Genomic DNA, 13,320 nt, shown 5'->3' on the forward strand with positions numbered 1-13,320 from the left:
GTGCTAGAAGAAATGATGAGCAGGCAGATTTCAGAAAATAAATGGATGTACATGAACTGATGTTAAATGAAATGAGCAAAACCAGGAGAATATTGTACACACAGTAACAGTAACAGTGTATGATGATCAACTATGAGTGGTTTAGCTCTTCTCAGCAATACAATGATCCAAGACAATTCCCAAAAAGTCACGATGGAAAATGCTACTCATATTCAGAGAGAGAGCTATGAAGTCTGAATGTAGATTGAAACATATTATTTTCACTTTTTTTGGTGTTTTTTTTTCCTTTTGTTTTATTTCTTTTTTCATTTTCATGACTAACGTGGGAAAGCATTTTACACAATTGTACATGTATAACCTATATCAGATTGCTTCCTCTCTTGGCTGAGGGGAGGAGAAGAGGTGATAATCATTTAAGATAATCTGAACCTCAATAAGGGTCAAAGCCTGAACTAATCAAACAGACATGCTTTTCTTTGTCCTCTGAGTCAACTCTAAATGCTTCTTCCTTTGTCAGCAACTGAGGCTGAGTCAGAATTAAACCTCTCATTCCATGTACACACATGTCCATTTGCTTAAGGGAATAAACAATATGAATACCACCTAGCCTGTTGGCCTCTTTTAACCAAATTTACAGGCGTCTCGGATGGAACTGATAGAGTAGGAGAAACAACACATCACCCTGACAACGCAAGTGACTCAGATGCTTCAGGATCCTTTTTTCCTGGAGTCTTAATCTTGATGGGAGAGGGTAAGTTCCCCTTTTCCCAGCTTCCACCAGACTCCTACTAGTTTGGTTGAAGTCCAGAATTCCCTTTAGCCTAGCTCTGGAGGCAGGGATCAAGTTGTGTTCTATCAATCTGCATTTTTTAGGATTAAGGCAAAGATTAATCTAGGAAAATTAGCTATGAGTCAATCAGAAACTAAAACTAGAAATTCGGCTAACAAGACTGCAGTCTCTTATTTGTCTAGCCATTACCAACTTGCTGATCACAAGTATTACCAGTGCTAGTATCAGTTAACTAAAGACAGCCCCAAATTACGTTGGCCACCACGATGGAGCCCTTTTGACCAGGGAAATTTACTTTATCTTAAAGATAAATGAAGTTTAAAGGCCAATAAAACACCTAGTCAGGAGTGGAAATGTTTCCATTGTTGGTTTGCTGAGATGGTGATACGAGAAAGACAGAAGGAAAGACAGAAACCTCTTCCCTGAAAGCTTGCAAAGCTACTTCTGCTTCAGCACCACTTCCAAGACTCTATACAATCCCCTTCCCTTTCCCTTAAAGGCTACAGTCTTGACCAGGACTCAGATCTTCAAACTTAATTTCATCTGGATTTATCCCTTTAATCTGCAGCCTCAGGGGCACTCTGAGGAAGTCTCACAAGATCCAGTTACACTATCAGATCGTGAATCCTGGAAAATTCCCCAGCCCCCTTTCTTTGGAATAATAATAGCCATTTCATGATGGGGGCGGCTAACAAGCCTCTAATTCCCCCTCTCCCTGTCATTAACTGTGTGCTCTGTTTGTGTCTGTATTTGTCCTGTCAATCTGTCTGTCGGGTGTGTGTCTCTGTATCTATATATATCATGTGTGCTGTGAATGAGTCTATAACCCTGAAAGGTTTAAAATGCAGCCAGAAACTTCTAAGGGCTACAGCTAGGAAAACAAACCAAAAAATCTGTAAGACTCTTTCCCTTGCGGTTCCCGGTTTGGCCAAACTGGAGCTACAGTGAAAAGTTAGATACAGCTAAAAACATCTGGAGGTTTTGAGATTAATCATTAAGAAGTTTGGAAACTGATCATTTTGGGACTGCTGGAGAAAACTCCTGAGACTGAAGGTAACTCCAGGAGCTCATTCCACACTAAAACATCTCCAAAACTTAACTGCTCAGCACTCCTCACTCCCACTCCAGAGTGGCGGGTATCTCAGTATGGGGATTTTTAACAGCCACAAGGATTCTTATCAACACCTCTCATTCCAGATCAGATTAGGAGAAGATAATGCTGAAGAACTGTAGGGAAAACTTAAATCAGCTTTCCCCATATGGCAAAAGGAGGAGAGGGGCAGCAGTCACAGACTGGCAGTGGCCCTAAAGGCCCTGTGCCCCTGGGCACATTGCAGCCCACCCCTCCAGGCCAAGCTTGGGAACAGCACCCAGGTTCTATACATTCTGTGTATCCTGCCCCAGAAGCTGCAAACTGCCCCAGACTGAGGAAATTCTGCAGCTATAGGGAGTGAAGAGGTGGGCAAGTCAGACCCTGTAATTTGCTACCCTAGCATACACAGGGTGGCCTGATAGTACAGGTTCTTGGATCTGCTCTCTTAAAGGAAAGCAACTTTAAAAGGGTCAAGAATCACTTTAATTGAATATACATATATATATATATATATATATACACACACACACACACACACACACACACACACACATAAAATTCACTTAGTCTAGGGGAAAAGTCAACACTCTGAACTTCAGAGAAAATACAAAGAGAAATTACAAACAGAGAAAATAGCATAAAGACCAACAGAAAGGGCTTCTGTCTGAGAAATTGGCAGAGATCAACAGACAGATCCAACTGTCTGACCATCACATACATACATACACAGGTACCAAAGAGAGAGGCACCAACATCTGGGTTTTCAAATCTGGGCAGCTCCTTAATGGCTACCCAGTTTCCTCTGGTCAAATCACACTAACACTCTTCCAATGAGCGAGCCCTGAAGCAAAATGCTAACCTCATAATATAGACAGAACCAGAAGACATCACAACCTGAGTGCGTCAGTGCCTTATTACCAAAAGCTGTGAGAGCCTTCAAGCAAGCAAACCTCCCCTAAGCAAGCTTCCCTTAATGGGCTCCACCTGAGGCCTCTTAATGGGTGGGGAAGACCTTCAACTCTCATTAACATTACACACCCACAGCCAGCACTCCCTAAACCCTGACACCAAGAATTATCACCACTGAAAAGCCCCTGGCATTGCCTAGTGAGGTGAGAAACCAGTCTCAGCTCTTGGTAAACTCCACACTTCTCTGTTCCAGGTGCAAAATGTATCAACTTTTGGCAAGGTGTTTTATCTCTGTTTGCCCCGTTTCCTGATTTGTAAAGGGAAAAGTAATAATGGTTGTTGTTATGGGATCGAAATGATATAATGATTGTAAAATATTTAACACAATGACTGGCAGATGTTAGACACAACATTATTATTAGTTTTCTAATTTCCTGTAATTGTTCCATACCTGATAACTTTAAATACCAACAGTAATAATTAGATCAATAATTACTATTTGTGATAATCTGGAAATGCAATTGATATTATCTGAAGTTTATTGTTTGTGTTATTACTGTATTTTTAAATTGTACTTGTCTCTAAAACTCTCTTAGATCGTAAAATTTGAGAGACCACTGCGAAGTAGAAAAGATGTAAAAGCAATTTTTAATCTGGTTTTTGTTGTATATGAATTGGTCTTTTAAAAGGATGTCATAAAATTAGATAATCTGAAAACTTAAATATTTTAATGAGGCATATTTGGTTATGAACAGGTAATAATAATAATACTGGTATTTACTATAATAGCAGATTTTTCATTTGAAATCTTGGCTATTATGAAAATATATAAGGTAGTTTAAATTTGTAGTTTCAACATATTGATGATGAATGATTCTCTGGGCAAAATGAATGTGGATGTATGTGTGTGTGTTAATTTGGAGGTTTATAGACTACCACATTCACTGTCTATGAGATTCCAAAATGTAATTATTTAAGGACAAAGGAAAGAAAAGATGCTAAGTAAATTTTTCAAAGGCCTGGTAAACCATATTATTGTGATAAGGCTAATTTAACTGGGCATGTTCTTGGCTTATAAAAACTAATTTCTTCTCCATTACAAACACCTTTTTGACTAAGGAATTTTATGATACCTAGAAATTCTGTAATAACTAGGAACTTAGTTTGTCATAATACTTTGGGAATTTATGTTACTTAAGGACATTTTACATCAACTTAGTTTTAGTGAATTCCAATTTTAAAGGTTTAATTTTGCTTTAGGGTGGAAAAAAGAGCTATCATTTTTAAAGTTTCCAACAAATTTTCCTCCAGAGAAGTTTTGTGATCATTCCTCTTAACATCAGGATACATTTTAAACTGTTTTAAAAGAAGGGGAAATATTTTAGAAGAAATGTTTTGAGAGAAAAAAAAATCTTGTGTGATTTTTAGAAGGCCTACTAAATTTTCATTTGCAACATAATTGATTGCTAAATTAATGTAACGAATTGTAAAGCAGAAGATAAATCATATGTATAAGATTCAAGTCCTGAAGTATCCCATTCTTCCAGGAGTTTAATTAGAGAAGAATAAACAAACTTGTGAAACAAGGACATAAATCCATCAACTTGTGAGGTTAAAGTTGGAACCTCTTGCTTTGTTTAAGGAATGGAATTCCAGTACAGACAGTTATGTTCGTGAAGAGTAGTAATCTATGAGCTATTTTGTGTTGTCTTAATGGAAAATCCAACATTTTTAATCTCAAATTAGAACACGTGGAGAAATTTCTGTAAACTGTTTAAGACTCACCTTGTTTAAAGGGATTATGAGAGCAGTCGTATTTTTCTGTGATCAATCTTACGATTGCCAGTGTAAGATTAAAATCTTATTATCTAGGATATGTGATCCTTAAGAGCTAAACTCACCTGAAGCTCTGATTATTGAAACTTGCTGTTCAAGACTTTATGGGACTGCAATTTACTATTATCTTGAGCTTTGATTACAGGGACAGTTATCTGAATTGCCATGAAGCTGGTAGTAGAATGGCGTGTGCTGCTGGCTGAGAACTGCTGAAGGTGGATGTCTGTGCCTCAGGAGAATTTTGAGGACAACTGTGGACACAGCCTCGATAGGATTTTCCTGACTCTATTTCCCAATTGTGCTATTTCCTTTCTGAAAAGGAAAATTCCCCACCTGATTAATCCCGAGCCCTGCTTTTAACATCTAGTAACTACATGATTGGCTGTCAAATGTGACTCGTGCCTGAATCAAATAGAGCTAAGGAAGCTTTTTTTCTCCCCTTCTGTCATGATATTATCTTTCCTTTGTGTTTATAGCAAATTTCTATAATCAAGAAGTTCCATAAGTACAATACTAAATCTACTAAATAATAGAGGGAAACTAGAACATTTCTGAGTCACTGTAATAGGATGCAAGAACAAATAGCTTACAATGTTAATCTGTAATCATGGCCAAATAAATACAGAGATAACATCCTCTAAAGAAGGAAATGATTAGACAAAGTGATAAGACAAAGATGTAACGTGATAGATGTCTAACTAAAGAGGATGGCAAATTTTGAGAAAAGCAACAGGATTGGACTGATTCCTCTAAGAATTACATACAGATGTATATGATTGGCTTCCAAAATTTATCTGTCATGAAAATTCAAGCTGTAAGCATGTCTTGGCAATAAGATCTCAAATGTGGATTTTTACATAAAAATTGTATAGTATAGTGGCAAAGGTAAGTGAAATTATTTCTCCTTTATTAAAGGATCTGTCTGATAATTTTAAAAGGCAGAAGAGCTCATTTTATGGTTAGACCCTCATGGTTTAAAAAATTCTTATACTGGGCATAAGATTTAAGCAGCATATATAAACTGAAATTCTCTGAAGTTTCAAAAATAGAGAACCAAATTTAAGTGATTGTAGTAATTTATACTAAATCAGAATTATCTGGAAACTTCTAGGTCTGAACCAAAGAAGCAAAACTCCCTTTAAGAACTGTCCTGAGAATAAAACTTATCATCCAAGAAAGGATATCTAGGGACCAGGTAACTACATGAGATATCTGGAATTCAAAAGGTATTGCTTAAATGGATACTGGGAATAGGTTAGTGAGACACAAGGAATTTAATGTTAATTAACATTGATAATAATGATTAATGTTAATTAACATTGACAATAATGATAATAATGATTGTATGATTCATGTTTAAGTTTTCTGGGTTATCTTGGTGACATATAAATCTTCCCTCTCAAAAAGTTTAATTTATACCAGACAACGTATTTAATTATACAATTTTGTGAATTGTGAGAAAAACTTGTATTGTTTGAACTTAGCCCTGCATGGCTGGGAAACTGAACCATCTCTATGTGCCTTTAGCCAAGGACCTATGTTATGCTGTTTCTTCTCAATGATCAACTCATATGTCTTCTGGGAGCCCCTGTCAGATCTATCTGACTATTCCCATAGCTGCCAACTTGTAGATATGGACTCTTGGATCCGTCGGTCACATCTAAAGATTGCCCTTGCTCCCGAGCGGACATCTGAGCCCAGAGGAGACCTTGCCCTCTGGTTCTGAAGGGACCTGAAAAAGATGACATCAGACGTAGACAGTTTTCCTGTGCGGACTAGGCCTGCACGAAGTAAAACTCCCTCCCCACCTGAGCCCCTTATATACACAAGATTGGTTACCTACAGCTTTTGGTAGCTTAGCTCACTTTTGCTTGGTTGCTCTATACTCCCATTACGCTCCCTACCTGGATCCCCCTTGCAGCCTGCCCCTTTTGCTTGTCTGCAATTGTCCTGTAGTGGCTGCCCATCTCTGGGGATGTCCAACCACAAGGAAAGAGCAATTCCTCCCATCTCTCCACTCATCCCATGAGGCAGATTGTCTGACAAATAATTTCACCTGCTCCTCAGGGTCTCTGACTTCAGGAATTGGTTGGGAAAAAACCAAATCTGCCTAGATTAGGATAGTTCTCAGGACCCTGTCTTTTTAAAGGCACCCCAGGCCTCCACTGCTCCTCCTGCCACTTTCTGCTATTTATCTAATCCCTCCTCTGGAACTCTTGTAGGGAACCCTGACCCAGCCCTGTGTAACTACACAATCTGGGTTCATCCTGGTGGGCTATCCTTGCTCTAATCTTACCAGAGGGCCCGACTAAGTTTGGCATTGGTCCACAAATGCTCTACCACATTGTTAAACAAAATGATGCTGTCCATGGTTGTTTTCCCTTGGCCTACAGGGGCCCACTCCCTGGGCACAGAAGAGTACATCTTCCTGGTCAACAAAGGAACAATTATTAGAACTTCCCTTCCCATTCCCTGAAGAAGAGTGAGTTTTTTTTTTTTTTCCATTCCTTCCTTGGTGTACAAGCCTCAGTTTCAGCTTACCTTTGACCAAAGGAGGAAATGATAATCATTTAAGATAATCTGAACCCCAATAAGGGCCAAAACCTGAACTAAACAAAGACACACTTTTCTTCGTCCCCTGAGTCAACTCAAAATACCCTTTCCTATGTCAGCAACTGAGGCTGATCGGGAGCATTGTTCCTGTTTGTGACCACTAAGGACAGTATGCTTGGGACCAGACACTGTCTTGAATGGTGGAACTTTTCTTATCTTGGTATCCTATGGATGTATGCTATGGAAGGGAAACATACATTCCCTGGGGTTGTAATTTCAACGGATGCTTTGTCAACTCTCTTGTCTTACTGCATTGACAACCTATTCAATTAAGAAACTTCCTTTCTCATACTATGGTTAAAAACATATGAAAGCTCTAACTTTTGAGGGACACAGACATCCTGAGTCAGGATTGCTCTAAGAATATAAAGGACTTCCTCGATTTACTTATATAAGTCAGAATTAAAGCTCTGATTCCATGTACGTCCAAAGTCCGCTAGCTTAAGGGAAAAAACAACATGAATTTATATATCACCTAGCCTGTTTGACTCTTTTAACCAAACTTACAGGTCCACAGAGGGAACTCAAAATCTTTCAAAAAATGAATGCTGAGAAATGTCTTTACATGTAACTGGGGATGTAAAGAAAGGAAAAACCAGCCCCTGCCTTCAAGAAGGTTATATTCTAATTATGTAGAAAACATGTAAATAAATATGGGCATGCAAAAACATAGAATAAGTGGAAGAGACATCTAGGTGGCACCATAGTACACAGAGTGCTGGGCCTGGAGTCAGAAGGACTCATCTTCCTGAGTTCAAATCCAACCTCAGACACTTACTGGCTGTGTGACCCCAGGCAAGTCACTCCACCCTGTTTGCCCCAGTTTTCTCATCTGTAAAAATGAGCTGGAGATGGGAATGGTAAACCACTCTAGCATCTTGTCAATAAAACCCCAAATGGGGTCATGACGAGTCAGACACAACTGAACAATTCAACAATAACAAGGAAAAGTGGAAGGCAATCTTAGAGGGGAAGGCACTTTATCATCCTTTACAGGTGGCTAAGCACCACTGACATGTCCAAGCATTTTCACACTTATGGTCTCATGTTAACCTGGAAGGGTAGAGTTAAGACCATAGGCCATTCTCCTTATATTACAGAATGGGAAACCGAAGCCCAGAGCTCAGGTAACAAACTGAGTAACATTTTACCCTTCCCTGCTCCATGCCACACTTTGCTGATCCATACAAGTAGGCGGGTCATATTTTCAGAGTATAATGTAAAGATCACATGATTTAGGGTCCAGAGACATTGTGAACATGAGATAATGTAATCAGATTTAGAGCCAGAAGGGAACTTGAAAACTGCATAGCTTATCTCCTTTATTTTATAGATGAAGAACTGAGGGGCAAGGATGTTAGAGGCCTTACCCAAGGTCATATAGACAATAAATAACAGGCAGGATTTGAAACTAACTCCTATGTCTGAAAAGCTAACGCTCTTTCCACTGTATGCTGTGTGACCATGGGCAACTCACTTAACCTCTCTGGGTCTCAAGTTACTCATATATTTAAGAGGGAATGCTAATACGCTACTGACCTCACAAGACTGCATGTGAGAAATGTGTTTTACAAGTTCCAATTAACTGAAAACAAAACCAAACAAAACCAGGAGGTTAGGCTACATAATTGCTAAGACATGCTATGAGGCTGAGTTATTATTTTTCCAATTAAATGAATCCCTAAAGAATATAAAATTTCATCTGTACAGAAGCCCCCAGTACATAAATTCTCTCCACCAACGCAGATTGCAAGCAGACCATGAAATATCTACTTAAGTCCTAAATAGTTGTCTGAGACACTGAGAGGTTATTTGACTTCACTCACTAACTATTAATGGGAGGATCTGACCTCACTTCAAAGGATTATAGGTCCAGAGTAGACCTCAGATGTCATCTAGTCTAACCCCATCATTTCGCAAATGGAGAAACTGAGATCCAGGGGTTGAAGCGATTTACCCAAGATCACACAAAGGGCTTAGAGTTCAGAGGTAGGATTTGAGCTCAGGTCCTCTGCCTCCACAGCCAGTTCTCTTTCTACTGTATCACTCTACCTCCTTCCTGATTCAAAGCCCATTACTCTACTGAATATAATTATTATTTTTCATTACTTTTCTATTTTATTATTATTTCTATAATTATTATACAATTATTATTTCTACAACACTTCTATAATTCTTATAGTAGTAAGAGGACACAGTAATTTACCAAAATTATCTACCACCTTGTAGAAGGGTTGTTATCTGCATTGACGAAATGAATATGCCCACTTAAGAAATCACACGTCCTTGAAGTACTAATATTTACAACTTGTTGTTGTGTCCAATTCTTCATGACCCCATTTGGGGCTTTCCTGATGGAGATGCTGGAGTATGATGCCATTTCCTTCTCCATCACATTTTACAGATGAGGAAACTGAGACAAACAGGGTGAAATGACTTGTCCAAGGTTACCCACCTAGTAAGTGTCTGAGGTCAGATTTGAACTCATCGTTATCCACTGTTCCACCCAGTCGCCCTGTAGTTTACAACTTCAGAGGGCTCTTATACCCATTGTCTCATAAATCCTTTAGCACAGGAACAATGAGATAGGGAACACAAGTATTACATGACTTCTTTACTGCCCAAATCAATGGCTTCGCACTTATTGCTTGTCCTTCATTCTCAAAGAGGACCATGACATCAGAAAAATGATGTCTTGACTAGCAAGTGAATTGGATTTAAGCGAGGCAGAGCTGTGTGGAGTCATCAGCCTCACTGTGTCCTCCAGAGTCATCTGGGTTCAGTGGCAAGACATAGGTCAGGACGACTGGTGATGGCTCTGAATGCAGTGGGAGACCTTGGCCTTTTTAATCTAAGGTCTTTCCCAGGTCTCAGTCTGTCTCAGGCAATGTCCATTCACTAGTTAAAGGCTAGGTAAGAATTGAGGCAAAAAAAGGTCCAGTTTGCTTTCACAAAAGAATCAGTCTGGGAGGGGAAGATCCTCAGAGAACAGAAACAATTGCTATTTACATTCACTCTGAGCCATCAAAGTCCAAACAATGAATGGGCTCCCCACTGCCCATCAAATAAAGTATAAATGCCTAATCCTGGCATCTAAGGCCCCCTACTTCACTTCATGACCATCTCTTCACCAGTTCTCCTGCTATGGGAACTACACACAACATAGTGGTGGACTTAAGTCTCTGACATTCCTTTTTTTTCTCTTTTGGCATGGCAATCTGGGTTAAGTGACTTGCCCAGGGTCACACAGCTATTAAGTGTCAAGTGTCAAAAGCTAGATTTATACTCAAGTCCTCCTGACTCCAGGGTGGGTGTTAAGTCCTAATTGGTGAATTTCCTATGTGTGGCTGACTATATCTGGCTGATTGCTCTAGCATGCTTCACTTGTCTCCCCTTCCTATAATCTTCTTAATGCCACCTGGATCAGAGACAACGATGCACTGGATGAAATAATACCGCCACTACTTCAGGAAAGGGTGTCCCAATCCACTCCCTTGTGGCTCCACTCACCTTCCCTGTAACCAGGGGTGTGCTGTGACCTGACTGTTAAATTTATACCTTAGACATCAGTAAAGGTTATAAATCAGGGCTTGAATTATTGTTTTGTTGAAAATCTAGTCTCAAGAAAGTAATGGGAAAATGTTAATAATTTGCATTAAACTTAAAAGTTTATTGTGCTTATATTCTTTTCAGAGAGCCAGTTGTTAAATATTTACTAGCACATCCCCTGCTTATAAGGGACAACTAGATGCTACCAGGGCTGGAGTCAGGAAGATTTGAGTTCAAATCTGGCCTCAGACACTTACTAGCTGTGTGACTCTGGGCAAGTTGCTTAAGCCTGTTTGCCTCAGTTTCCTCATTTGTAAAATAGACTGGAGAAGGAAATGGCAAACTACTTCAATATCTCTGCCAAGAAAACCCCAAATGGGGTCACGAAGAATCAGACAGGACTGGAGCAACGGAGGAACAGCAGTGCTGGGAACTAGACCAGTGAATTCACAAATCTATGGAATAATTTTTTTCAAAGAACTAATTAGTATGAAGAATTCACAGAAATATAACAAAACTTACATAATATGATTCCAAGCAAAGAAAGCAGAGCCAAAGGGCTAAAACATATGAAGGCAACTACAGTCTTACAAAGTCAACAGTGCTAGCAACTAAACCCACGTTATATAACCAGAAGCAGTTGAACGGAATCGAGAAGACGGTCAGTTTGGCACCATTACTTAAAGTCAACACACCCAGCTTTCAAACTGGCTTTATTTACATTTTCTTGTTTTTGTTTGCTTCCACTTTCACGCTTGTTTTTCTTAGGTCCCTGGTCCCTGGTCATCTATCTGACTGTAATTAGAAAACTTATTCCGACTTCCATTCATGTTTCTTTTTTAAAAGAATGCAGGGACCTATACCATAAAAGTCACTAAATTCTGCATATCCTTTGACGGAGGATTCCACTATGAGGTCCATACCCCACAGAGATCAAAGAGAGAAGAAAAGGTCAAAAATATTTAAGGTAGATCTTTTTGTTATCACAAAGAACCAGAAACTAAGGAAGACGTACATTAATCAGGGAGTGTCTAAGCAGATTATGGTATATGAATGCAATAGTATATTATTTCACCAAAGAAAGAATTGGGAAGAATTATATGAACCTATAATTAAGTGATCAGAGTTAAGGGAACAATCTCTTTTTTTAAAAAATTATTTATTTTTAGTTTACAACATTCAGTTTTTGAGTTCCAAATTTTCTTCCCCTGCCCCCCAAGATGGCATGCAATCTGATATAGGCTCTCTCTATATTCATTCACATTAAACATATTTTCGGATTAGTTAGGTTGCAAAGAAGAATTAGAACCAATGGAATGGATTTCAAGAAAGAAGAAACAAAATAAAATAGAGAGAGCAAATAGTATACTTCAATCTGCATGCAGAGCCTGTAATTCTTTCTCTGGATGTGGATGAGTTTTTTGAAACTGTCTTAGAACTTCACATTGCTGAGAAGAGCCAAGTCTATTAAAGTTAGTCACTGCATGTTGTGGCTGTTACTGTGTACAATGTTCTCCTGGTTCTGCTCTCCTCACTCAGCATCAGTTCATTTAAGTTTTCAGGTTTTTCTGAGGTCCTCCTGCTCATCATTTCTCATAGCACAGTACTATTCTACTACATTCACATACCACAACTTGCTCAGCCATTCTCCAGTTGATGGGCATCCCCTCAGTTTCCAATTCTTGGCCACCACAAAAAGAGCTACTACAAATATTTTTGTACATGTGGGTGCCTTTCCCATTTGTATGATCTCACTAAAAGAACAATTTTTGCAATAGCAAACCTGTTAGTGCCCTAACAACCTTGATCAACGAAATGACTGACCATAATTCCAGAGGAGAAGAATGAAGCATGCTACCTATCCACAGAGAAAGGTAACGATCCCATCATGCAGAATAAGAAATATATTTTCAGACACAGTCAGTGCAGAAATTTGTTTTACTTTGCTAAACACATTCGTAACAAGGACTCTGATTTTCTTTTTTTTCCAATTGGAATGGAGTGGGAAAGAGAGAAGGAACAGGGATAAGTAAACAAAAAAGAAAATAAAGAATATAGGGTAACTGAAGCAGTTTTTATTTTATAAGTGCACAGAAGAGCAGAAAAAGGAGTCCAGAAAAAATCAGATAAAATAACTTTGAAAGTTACCTGTTGAATACATTAAAAAAAAAAAAAACCAAGCTGTACAAAGCAGAAATCTACAGAATTCAAACATAATTCTCTTCTTTTAAACTCTTGGAAATACCCTCTTTATTTGATGTTTATGCTCAGAATTTAAGAAGAAAACAAGGTCGAATATCTCTCCTCTCCAGTAACTAGCACAACACTTTGAATATTGTAAACACTTAATAAATTCCAAAAATAATCTTTCCTTTTTTTTAACCTCCTCTATATCTCTCAACACATGCCCTTCTCTCCATTAGCAGGGTTACCACTCTAGTTATGGCCCTAATTATTCCTTGCCTGGATTATTGCAAGAGTTTCCAAATTGGTCTCCTAGCCTCAGGACTTTCTTTCATTCCATTCCTCC

The 13,320-nt window shown here is 38.7% G+C and overlaps 1 protein-coding gene across 3 annotated transcripts in view; it reads right to left on the reverse strand.

Annotated features, from left to right (window-relative positions):
• MOCS1 (molybdenum cofactor synthesis 1) overlaps positions 1-13,320 on the reverse strand; it is a 43,665-nt gene that overhangs the window by 22,559 nt on the left and 7,786 nt on the right. The window lies entirely within an intron of this gene.

This window comes from Notamacropus eugenii, chromosome 2 (assembly GCF_028372415.1).
Source record: "Notamacropus eugenii isolate mMacEug1 chromosome 2, mMacEug1.pri_v2, whole genome shotgun sequence".
Lineage (NCBI taxonomy): Eukaryota > Metazoa > Chordata > Mammalia > Diprotodontia > Macropodidae > Notamacropus > Notamacropus eugenii.